The following is a 12,928-nucleotide window of genomic DNA, read 5'->3' on the forward strand; positions in this document are numbered from 1 at the left end:
CTGCAAATCCAGCGATAATTTTGTGCAGCATTCCAGCGGAAGCTGCCTGTTTCACGGTCAATGATTTGAAGAACGCATTCTTCTCAGTGCCACTACACCCAGACTCACAAGACTTGACCAGCTTTCTGTACAGAAACCAGAAGTGGAAACCTACTTGTTTACCAAAGGGGTACTGCAAGTCATGATTTATCTTTGACAAAGTGATACAGATGGACCTGAGCAACATACAGATGTAAAACACAGTATTACAGTATGTAGACGGCATTTTGATTTGCATTGAGACAGAAGAGCAATGTAGGAGGGACTCGGTGCACATGCTGACAGTGTTAGCTGACAAAGGGTACAAGGTGGACAAGGCCAGGTTACACTACTGTCAGAAATAAGTGCTATACATTGGACAGACCATATCCAAGAACGGCCGACGGATCACCCCACAGAGAGCAGAGACAATACGCAAAACACCTCAGCCAACCATAGTGAGGGAGAGGCAACAGTTCTTGGGGTTATGCAATTATTGCAGAGCATGGGTCTTTGAGTAGCACATACACAAGGCCACTACTGTGTTCCCTGAAAGAGGCAAAGAGGGGAGCAAAGACACTGACATGGACCACAGAGATGACTGAGGCCTTTGAGGAACTGAGGGAAGCCATCAGCACTGCCCCAGTGGTAGGGTCCCAAGACTACAAAAGGGAATTTTTCTTATTCTTGCACACTGACGGTATAGTGATGAAGGTAGTATTGGCATAGAAGACAAGCATGGGCCATAAGCCAATTGCTCAGTACTGTGGACAGCTTGACCCAGTGATGAGAGGACATTAACCATGCAAACAAGCTTCGGCAGCTGCAGCCTTCGCAGTGGAAAAGTCATCAGCCGTAACAACGGGGTGCGTCATCACTTTGTACGTGGAGCACGCCCTTTTCGCTATACTGCATATGCCAAAGATCACACTGACCACAAAGAGAGCATCATGGTATGAGGTGATACTATCAAATGTAGGATTGAACATAGTAAGATGCAAGACTGTAAACCCAGTGACATTTATGGAAGATGTTCTACAGGCAGGAGACTATACACACGACTGCGCAAAGAACATAGAGATGTTGAATGAGACATGCAAGGTAGAGGAGGATGCACTTACTTGAGTGGGGAGATGTGCTTTGCATTGACGGTTCATTGACAATTGATCAAACTGATGAGGTCAGACATACTCGGACTGCAGTGGTAAGACAGAAGGAGGACAGGACAAGTGAAGTGGTTGCAAGTGCGCAACTACCATCCCATTATTCAGCACAAGCAGCAGAACTAGTGTCTCTCTTGTTAGCGCTGGAAATCAGCGTAGAGAAGGAGGTGATGATTTATTCTATCTCTGCCTTCGTGATGTCAACAGTAGACTCAGGACTGGCAAGATGGCTCAGGAGAAGGTTCAGGAGAGCAGACGGGACCCCAGTGCAGCATGCACTATTATTGGACAGATTGATTGAGGTGATTTCTTATCCAAAAAAGGTAGCAATAGTGAAGTGCCAGGCCCACACAAAAGGGGAAGACCCTATCTCAAGAGGAAATGAAGCAGCAGACTTTGAGGCAAAATGCTCAGCATACTTCGGACAATTGTGGGAACTGAGAGAGAGACAAAAGGCTCAGGAAGGGGTGAGGAAAATGGGAATGAAGGAGGGATACAATGTATTACAAGGGGCACAGATTATGGAGCTGCAGGGAGCTGTGCCTTAGGAAGAGAAAGAGCTATGGGTGAAGCGAGGGTGCTAAATGTCTCTGACAGATGCCTTATGGCGACAGAAAAACGCAGGGAACGTGGCCATGCATTAGCACAGTTGCACTATCCAGCACACACAGGGAAGGAGGTCATTGCTGCACGCATTGGAGAAATGTGGTTCCGTCCAAATTTAAATTAACATGTAGCTGAGTTTGCGAGTAACTACTTGACATGGCAGCAGTTTAAGGCACAGCATACTTTGAGAGTTTTGCGAGGAGCCATGCTAAAACCTGTAGGCCCATTTCGGCATCTCCACTTGGACTATGTGGATATGATGCAAGTCTGCTAAGGATACGGATACTTGATAGTGGTTGTATGCCCATTCTCTAGGTGGATTGAGGCAGGCCCCTGTTCACACGCTGATGCCCTTAGAACAGCCAAGTTTCTGGTCAAGGAGATTTTCCTGAGATGGGGCGTGTGTGAGGTCCTGCAGTCTGACAACAGCCCTCACTTCGCCAATGAACTGTTTCAGCACATCACAACCCAGCTAGGCATCCGGCATAAATACGCCTGTGCGTACCACCCACAAGCAAATGGGAGGTGTGAATGCCTGAATGGACTCGTAAAGGAGTGCATAGCCAACACTCAGCAAAGCACCAAGAAACATTGGTTGCACTGTTTACCCCTTACCTTGTTAGCATTGCACAATAAGCCAGGAACCAACCACCATTGAACGCCACATGAGGTGGTGACAGGACGCGCATGCATATTTCCCTGGCTCCTCCCACGAGAGCACTGAAAGACTGTGAGAATAGTGCAGATGTGTTAGGACAGGAGATGTATGAGTACATTACTTCTCTGGTAGCTAGTGTTTCTTTTATCTCTTGCCAGATACAGCAAATCCAGGGGGGCAAAGAAGACAGCGAAGAGATAGACTGTGACGACATACCACAAGACTGTGAACTGAAACACCCTGTGAAGGTGGGCGACAGGGCGTTGTTAAGAAATCTTACTCGGCACTGGAATGTGCCTAAATTTACTGGACCCCATGTGGTAGAGGAAGTGGCAGACCATGCTGTCAAGCTGGTAAGGAAAATAGTTTGGAACCACCTAAAGGACATCAAGCCCTACAAAGCAGTGGCCTCACCTGGCACCAAAGTCTCTTGTACTGACAGGGCCAATGTTCAGCAGCTAGATAAGCTACAGGTGAATGCGGATCTTACCAGATTAGGGAGACACGGACATCCCATGGTCACACGATCCCAAGCAGCAGAAGCAGCGACTGGAATACTTGAAAAATCGACTAAGGGTAGATACACTGTCTGTTTGTTATTTTCACTTTTCGCACACGCAGGGTCTATGTAAATGTCATGGGGATTGTACTGTTTGTTTCACCCAAATTAGCTTTCATCCATCACCCAGAAAGTTTTTCTAACCAATTTGTCGATGCTGTGAGGAGACTCAACAGATTCAGATCATGATCCCCTGGAGTATATTATCTTTTCTTTGTAGAATACCTGGCCCAAACATACCCACATCTTGAACACAGTGAGACCCGCTGCTGGCCATATTGAGAGACCCATCAGTAAGAAAGGTCTGGGAGGAGGTATTCGCCTTTGCCATAAGTGATTATTTGGTCCGCGAGGCTCAAGGGCGCTGACAATACTAACACAGTAATACCTTTTTCTGTGCAATTCAGGTGGGCAACTGTATCACCGAGCTGCTGGGATCAAGCAGTGTAAGTGGAAATGAAAGTAACAATAAAGAACATTATCGTTATGTTGTGTCTATTGATTCCTAGTGGCTCGATGGGATTCATACTCTGGCAATGATATGTTGTTGTTATTGCTACCACTGTACCCTCTACTAACATTCCCCTGACCCAAGCAGGTGGGACGACCATGTCAGGTGGACAAGAGAACACTGCTGATAAGCTAAGGAGAGGAAAGCACAGTGTTGACACAGACATGAAGGTAGTAGAAATGTATCTCGCTGACACTGCTCGAGTGTCTAACAACATGTGGTACAAACACATGACAAATGAAGGGAAGGAAACCACCATGCTGAGCTGTTATGTCTGCTCTTTAATCCCCTACACCATATGTGCCTTTACAACGTTCATAGCAACAGAAATACCAGCAGCAAGGGCACAGTGCCTGATGTATCTCACAATGGTGCAAACGAGATGTACATTCCAAGGGAAGTCAGCAGCATTGAGATGGATGCCCAAAGGAACATTCCCATATGAAGATAATTGCATAAAGACATTAGACATGATGAACAATTATTGACAAGTAGATGAGGCCATACAGTACATAACTGACAGACCTGAGAAGGGAGAAACGAAGACTATCACCTTGAATGAACTGCCATGTACCTGGACAAAAGTGAAGGAGATAGGAGGAGAGCCTGGCTGCTGGGAAAGGCTGCAGATATTAGTGTATGGACGAGTGTACACTAACGATGGATGGCAGGATGGAGTGGTGGGAAGCAAGGCACTGACACTGCCCCAGTCGTCAGTGGACAAGTTGCAGGAAAAAAATGACAAGTGCCTGAAGGAATAGGATGTGAGAACAATATTACTGACGTGGGTGGAAAATGAAGCTGGACCAATGCCGATAATCCCCCTGAAGACACCAGCGCTGTGCCATCAGAACAATGGCAAGGTTGAAGTTGGTTAGTATGTTGGGTGCAAAAGAATTCAACAACTTGCAGCCATGAGAGTCAGAACAGCCCTACTGATGGATCACTACTGGGCATGTGGATTGAAAGCATATGAGAAGCTGCCACCTGAATGGGGAGGAGTTTGCTTGCTGGTACACATCAACATGCCCTTGTTGGTCATATCAAAGAAGGATGTAAAGCTTGACGAATTCCCAAAAATGAACAACAATAAGCGAAGGAAGAGATCAGTCAAGGTGGCACCAATGGCCAAGGCAGAGAAGACGGAGAAACAGGAAGGATTGAGCAGAGTCAAGAGAGGGGGGAATTACTTCTCGGAAGCATCAGAAACTGCACTCGACAAGATCCCAGCAGAGCACAGGCTGTTCACCAGGACACAGATGTTCTCTGCATCAGTAATAGCAGGTGTGCAGACATACACAAACGCCAAGTGGTTACAGATCATTAGTTGGGAGCTGATGATAACCATTAACTCTCAGGTGAATGGATTCAACACCATAAAGGAAGATCTCAGAGCAATAAGATTGATGGTGTTCCGGATAGATATGCTCTGGATCTCCTCACTGCTATGGAGAGAGGAGTTTGTGCAAATATAGGGAGTTCCTGTTGCACATTCATACCTGCCAATGATGAAGATAACCGAACTCTATCAAATGCAGTGGCACAATGGGCGCAGATGCATGCCAAAATGGAAGATGAAGCACAAGAAACTGGGAAGGACAAGAGCTGGCTGGCATACATATGATCATGAATGCCATCATGGCTATCAGACGGACTGAAGGTGATAGCAGGAGTGCTCGTGCTGGGAGCAGTATCCATAAGTGGGATCAAGATCTGTAGGACAGCTACAGGACTGTCCTATAGGAATGTGGTCAACAGGTTGACTAGAGGGGGCCTGAAGAGAGATGGGGAAGCCTGCCCCCTCCTACACCTCTTATGAAATACATGACACAGAAGAAGACCAGGAAACATCGCAATCACCCATTCTATTTCAGATGAATTCCCAAAGGACCGATGTTTGACAAGTATGTCGAGAGCACCCCCTCAGCCATCTCTACAGGCCAGGTATGGTACAAATCTACCCCAGAGTGGACGAGGAGCCCCAGGCTGCAACCAAAGACACCTCAATCGACAGTATTGATTAAAGCACCAAGAAGCCATATTTCTGACATCATTAGAGGCACCACGATTTAGCAGCATTAGATTTGAAGCACAAGTGGCATCCGCACTCCGGGACATATGCACATACTTGAATACATGGAGCACACGAGCGTACAGTTCTATAGTTAGAGGACAGACAAATCTACATATTATCATTGATTTTATTATTTTGCCATTAGTCAAATGCAGCTGCGCAGAAACCGCAAGAAGCAAGAGATCCCAAGCAAAGTTTGCAGATGCTTACTTGCAAATAACCTTATGGAACTGCAGGAGCACCTGTGGGACCTGGCAGAACCAAGTGTGACTAACCTAGGGAGAATGTAGGATAGCACAAACATCATAGAAACCACTTTATAACGGGTTAGGAAAATTACAGCAGGCCACAGGCCTCTCAGCAAGAGCAGAGCTGAGCTGAATTCAGGCTGAAGAAAGAGCAAAACGTGTGTGACAGGACCTGCTGCCAAGGCCACAAGATACAAATGACATTCCATTCTCTGAACGACAGTAGCACCAGCTGCAGTAGATACAAATAATTCCTCATAATTCAGAACTGCACAACTCCAAATCATGGTCTCCGAACATGTGATCCGGCCGACACAGACAATGGACAGTGACCGGCGCTGGGAAAGAGAGCTGATCTCACGCTACCAGACAGATGTCCACAACAAAGATGCTACAATGTGAGACAAGTGTTGCACCGAGCGAAAGAGCACTATAATTGACTAAGGTGGTACACACAAGTTGCAATGCAGACACATAGTCATTCTTATTACATTGAAAAGGTACACCAAGAGCTGAGAACCTTTGCAGATCCCAGGCCTGGGGATGTCAACTCTGGCCAACCACAGTTCATTATCTTAGGGGTGGGTAGCAATGGGTAAGAACCAATGGCAAGACCCTCACACTGCAACATTGTTATAGATAGTGACTTGGGGATGGACCAGGCCAGCCACCTGGCATGCGAGGGCCATTAGACTAACAGGTATAGTTTCCCACTATAGGTGGTATATTTCTCAGTACTCAATCCAGGTTGTAAAGTCACTGTGACATAATTAAGGTACAAAACTGGCCTGCGAGCCAGGAGAAGTTGAGATATCCACAGATTTCCTCTGTCCCTGTGCTGATCCCTGTTGGTTTTGTTTGTAATAATCCACAGTTTGAACTTGCCGTTTGACTGAGCCCTCTGTTTGTCCTGTGGAAGGTGTTGGGCCTTTTGAGAGAGCGCAAACTCCTAGTGGCCCTCTGGCATACCTGAGAGTTTGTCCCAACAGGAGGTTAAAGGAGAGTGAGGCGAAGGAGATGGAAATTAGAGTAGAGTTAAGAGGGGAAGAGAGAGAGGTACAGAAGGAATATTGGGGGAAAAGGGGAGGACATGAGGAGGAAGACAGGGGAGATGTCTAGGAAGAGTAACAGCCAGAGGAGACAAATGGGGAGAAGGAAGGAGACTGGTGGAAAGGGGTGAGAGATGGAAAGAGGGAAAAGGAAGTGAAAGGTGGGGTGAAGATGGTTGGGATAGGGATTAGCAGGTTTGGAGAGGTGGGGAAAAGTGGGAGGAGATGGGAAAAGAGTGGGAGTTGTGGCAGAGGGTGGGTGAGGATGGAGGTGAGGAGGAGAGGTAGGTAGCGTGAGTGGGCAAGAGGGGGTGCAGTGGTTATTTAGAAAGAATGGTGAGATGAGGGAGAAGTGGGAATTGGGTTGATAAGAAGAGGGGGATAAGAGAGGCAATAGAGGTGGAGGAAGGAGAGACAGAGAGGATGGGGAGACAAGGTAGGAAGGAACTGTGTAGGAGGAGAGGGGGGGTTAGAGGTAAGGGAGACAGGGAGAGAAGAGGCAGAAAGGTAGGGGTGGGGAAATTAGATGAAGGGGGGTTGGACATATGGGGAAAGATGGACAGGTGAGGATGAAGTGGGTGATGAGAGGGGGAGAGTTTAGAAGGAGGATGTACAGAAGGGGCAAAGAGAGGGAGGTGAGAGATGTGGCAAAGCAGGACAAGGTAGAGTAGGATAAGAAAGGGGAAGGAAGGTAGGGAGAAGGAAGTGAGGGAGAAAAAGAAAAGAGGGGGTGAGGAGTAGAAGGGGTGACTAAGCATGAAATATAAGAACGGTAGTGGAAGAGAGGCAGAGGGATTAGAAAAGTGAGGTGTGAAGCGGAAGGTGTAGGAGGTGAGGTGGATGTGGCATGGGAGATGGGAAGACAGATAAAGGGGGAGGGAACATTCCAGAGAGGCAAGATGTGAGAGATATGAGTATAGGGTGAAAGAGATGGGACAGAGAGATGGAAGGTGCAAGAGAGGTTTAATGAGGATGTATAGAGAGAGAAAAGAGGTAAGAAGACTATATAGAGGCCATGGGAGAGGAGAAAGTGGAGGAGAAGGAAAAGGTAGAGGAGGGAAGTAGGGTAGAGTGTGGTGTAATATTAGGGAACACGAAGATGGGTAGGAGTGGATGCAGTGAGCAGTGAGTGAGGGTGATGGAGAGATTAAAGGAGAGGGAAATTGGATGAGAAGAGGGAAATGGAAAGATGGGTAGTGGGGTAGAAAGGGACAGGTGGGGAGTGGGTACAGATGAGAGAGATGGGGATAGGTGTGGGTAAAGGTGAAAAACATAGAAGAGGGTGGGAGAAGGATGTGAAGAGAGGAGGGGAGGATGGGGAGAGGTAAGGGAAAAGGTTAAGAGAGAGGTAGGCGATTGAGGGGAGGTTGGTGAGTGAGGAGATAAGGGGAGGAAACAAAAGCTGGAGGATGAAGGAAGGGACGTGTGGGTGAGAGGAGAGTGGATGGAGGAGAGAGGATAGGGAAAGTTATGGAGAGAAGAATGGGGAGGGGATGTAGATTGGAGGAGAGAAAGGGAGGGAGAAGGGGCCAAAAGAAGGAGAGGGGCAAAAAGGTGTGACCAGTGGGTGAGAGGTGGAGAAACAGAGAGAAGAGAAAGATGCATGGGGAGGTGGAAGAAGAGGGAAGAAGGGATGCAGAAAGGGTGAAGAAAAATATAAGGCGTGGAAGGGACAAAGGGGGAGTGAAACGTAAGGGAGAGGATACAATGAGTTATGAGTAATATTTGAGGAGGAAATAGGAGCAGTGGGTGGTGGGACCGGGAGTAGAGGTGGTGAGGGGGCAAGGCGGAGGCAAGAGAGAAGTGGGGGAGAAGAGAAGAGGGTAGATGAGTAGGGGAGAAGTAGGGAAGAGGTGAGTCAAGGATTTAGGGTGTGAGAGAGGGTCAATGGGAGAGAGCTCAGCAGATATTCGGGGAGAGGATAACTGTATTCACTGAATATTTATTTGTAATGAAAATGTATAAGGTGGCTATGCATCAAATGGTGTTTCCAAGTGCCACAAGGCAAAAAAGGGGGAGGGAACAAGGGAAATATCAACAATAGCGGTCCTACTAGGCCTTGTGACATTCAGATTGTGCAAGTTCAGTAAAGAGAAATGCAAAAGAGGATGGGTGGAGTGATGGACTGCATACTGTGCAGAGGTGGCGGGGGTAGGCGTGGAGCCCCAGGGCTAGGCAAGTGATGAGGGGAGCCCACTGGTAAGCGCCAAGAGGTGCCAGCGGTGGGAATCACTGTCTAAGTGCGAGAAGGGGGAGCACCAATCTCAGGAGGGATGCTGGTCAGGGAGGGGCAGTCCAAGAGGGCAGTGCTGATAAGGGGGAGTTCTGGTAAAGACTGGTCAAGGGGGGCCTTGTACCCTGTAAGACTCACAGGGGACGAGGCCACTAATCGCAGTGGCAGATGTGGATTTATCAAGGGAGGGCACAGGAAACGAGGTAGAGAAAAGCAAGGTCCTGAGAAGTTTCCGGAACTTAAGGAGGTCTGGCTCAAGACTGAGAGGGGCAGGGAGGCTATTCCAGTTGAAGGCATCTACTGAAGAGAGAGCTCTGCCCCCAACTCTCTGCTTGTTAAAGCATCTGACCTGCAGAGAGTTGGAGCTAGAGGCCTGACGACTATAGCCGGTAGGTATTTAGGGAGTGAAAGTTGGATATAGCGGGATGCCAGGCCCCAGAAAGCCTTGTGGATGATGCACAGGGTCTTGAATTTGATCCTGACAGCAACCGGGAGCCAGTGGAGAGATTTTAGGGCCAGAGAGATATGGTCCCTAGGCCTTAGGCAAGGGATAATTCTCAGAGCCCTATTCTGGATTAGTTGATGGGGGCGAAGGGAGCAAAGAGGCAAGTTGAGGAAGAGGCTACTACAGTAGTCTAGTCTAGAGAGGACCAGCGCTCTAGAGACATTGAATTTCTGTGGGAAGGTGAGGAAGGGGAGAATACCTCTAAGGAGGTGAAGCTCGAAGTGGGCCTTCTTGGCAAGGTCCGTGATACGAGGGAAGAAGGAGAGAGAGGAGTTGAAGATGACACCAAGGTTTTTGGTGACACAGGATGGTGAAGGGAGAGGACCCAAGGAGGGTAGCCACAGAGTAAGGGGGAAGCAAGGAGCAGGGGACCCAATGAAAAGGATCTTAGTCTGACTGTCATTAAGGCAAAGATTTTTAGCAGTGCACCATGCCTGAATAGCAGTCAGGCAGTTGAGAATAAGAGAGGGAGAAGCAGAGGAAGTGAAGGGAAGCTTGAAGGAGAGCTGTGTGTCATTGGCATAACACTGGAAATGAGGAGAGGAGGAGATGAAGTGGGCAAGATACATTTTGAAGAGCCACTTCAATAGGATAGAGCCCTGAGGAATGATGCAGGTAGAGAGTGTGGCAGAGGAGAGGAAAGGACCCAGTTGCACCTGGGAAGGATAATTTGAAAGGCAGGAAGGAAGTCAGCCAGTCCAGTGCCCTGTCCATGATGCCGAGGGTATCAGAGACATTTTATGAGGATTCAATGATTGACTCTGTCAAAGGCAGAGGAAAGATCAAGGAGAATGAGAATGGTGGGAGAATTGGAATCAAGGTTAGAGAGTTTGTCTTCACAGGTGTTCAGGAGTGCAGTGTCCATGCCTCTGGATGCTCTGAAGGCAGTGGTGGCAAGAGAGGATTGAATTGTCGACGGAGCATTAATGCTGGCCATAATTGGGTTGTGTACCTCTCTGTACTGTATCATGATATCACATGCTTTGCTTATTTCCATTATTATCTCTCCGTCATCTTCGTGGTCAGTGAATAATTCCTCATCAGTTATGTCTCTTAGCATTATGTTGGGGTCTATGCATAACACAGTTCTCTACTCACACCCATGCGCGTCCAGTCCTATAACCACAATGCGTTTGCTTGATACTTGAACAGCCTTGATGTCTATGGACATGATTGTGCCTGGCACAACAGCTGTCTGTGCAATTGGATGGAATATAAAATCTGATGGTGTTCTCCATTCCTTTTTCGTTATCTCTGGTACCACTCAGGCTAGTACCTTGATGCCATAAATAAACATGTCTATGTCAATGGGTATCCCTCGCACCACAACTTCATTCATCACTGTACTAATCATCAACATCGCTCGTACTGGGCATACTCCTGGGGTGGAGCACACTATTCCCCGCTCAGTAAACGAAATGGTCATGTTCAATTTACTTAGCAAATCTCTGCCCAGTAAATTGATTGGCGCGTCTTCGTGGTACAGTAAGGGTGCACGCACTGTTTTTCCCCCTACTTTTATATCGAGATCTTGATTGTAAGGAACTTTTAAAATAGCCCCAGAGAACCCCTGTATTTCCAAATTCCTGCCTGAGAGCGGAAACCGCCCTTCCATAAGACATGATTTTTCTGCTCCCGAGTATACCATGAAGATAAACTGCTTGTTTCCTATCTCGGCCCCCACTAGTGGTTCCTCTTCTGCACGTAGGGTGGTGGATAGGACTGGACATGCAAGTGTTCCCTGTGGGCTGTCCTAGTCTGCATACCTTTCTTGCCCTGGTACTGAAAAGACATTGTCTCCAACCACTGTCACGCCGCGAAATGGCGCAGGTGCGCCATTTGGAGCCGTTGCGAAACAGTTACTATTTGCATTGACTACAGCGTTTTGTCTCACCATGGGTTGCTGTGCGTTGTGATGTGGTTTTGGGGGTGGCTGTCTTTGTTGCATTTGGTGTTTGTTATAGTACTGGTCTTGTTGTCTTCCCCCTCCCATTGGTAACCCATAGGGGCTACCTGGGTGTGGGCATCCCCATCCTTGTTCATTTTCCATGGGCTGCTGCCCTTGGAAATACCCTGAAGGCCGCATTCTGCAATCCCTCGAATAATGTCCCCATCTCCCACAGTTCCAACAAGACCCTTGCGGTCCTCCTCGCATCCCCTGCCCACCAAATCCTCTATTCCCCATGCCTCCAAATCCTCCTCTCTGGCCATGATACCCACCTCTTCCTCTTGCCGGTCTTTCTTGCCACTGTTGTCCGCTGTATGACTCCACTCCGTTCCACGGCCCTTGTTCTCCTGCCGTCTGCAATGCTGCTGTCATGATCTCTGCTTCCAAAAGGTCAGGGTTTTCCCAACTCCCTTGGAAGCAGATCCATAACCCAGGTTCCGAGTGCCAACCAGTCCCAATTGGGACCTTTTGGACCCAGTCCTGGCGCCAGTGGCACCAGGCTCATAAATATGCCCAGTCCCAGCGCTGGAAGCGCCGGGCTCATAATGCTTGGGTGGACTTACCTGCAGCAGACCATGCTGCTTACTTGCCTGCCAGTTGAGTCTCTGATCCTCTTCTGTTTGGAACTACTTTTCCTGTTGGGTGGGGCAGGAGCCACTCCCTAGATTCAGAACACGGGAACTCTTCTGGAAAGCAGGAACTCTTTTCTTACCTAGGCGTGGCTGTGGAAGGAGACACCTAAGCACTACAGGAGGCTATTTAAACCACACCCGATGGATGAATCTTGCTTTGCGTTATTCTGCATCCTCAGCAGCAGAACGCTCATCGTGTCTTCTGCATCTGATCCTGGGCCTAAGGAAAAAGGCTTACCATTCTGAATCCAGTCTTCAGCAACACCTATAATGACAAGAAAGAACAGGTTAGCATTACGGTCTTCAGTGACAGCTCTTCACTTACCTGGTCCATCGGCTGTCACCAACGCCTCGCGCTGCATTCCGGCATCTGAAAGACAAAGGCTTACCTACTCTTCGTGCGCTCCGGAGGTCTTCACACTGCATTCCGGCATCTGAAAGACAAAAGCTTACCAACTCTTCGCCCGCTCCGGAGGCCTTCGGCGCTGCATCCCGCATCTGAAAGACAAAACAAGGTGCGTTTAAAGACATTGGGGAACTTTAATACTCACGTGCCATTATTCCTTTCCACATCTAACCCAGTGGGTATTCTGGCACCCTGCAGCCGCCCCGAACTTGTACCTGCAAAATAAAAAGACAGTTAGAGCGCATCGTGAAGCAAGCAACAAGCGCTTACTTACGTGCTTCCAGGCGCTTCTATTCATCACACGGGCTCCATCTTCAA

This window comes from Ambystoma mexicanum, chromosome 7p (assembly GCF_040938575.1).
Source record: "Ambystoma mexicanum isolate Mex_15411 chromosome 7p, UKY_AmexF1_1, whole genome shotgun sequence".
Classification (NCBI taxonomy): domain Eukaryota; kingdom Metazoa; phylum Chordata; class Amphibia; order Caudata; family Ambystomatidae; genus Ambystoma; species Ambystoma mexicanum.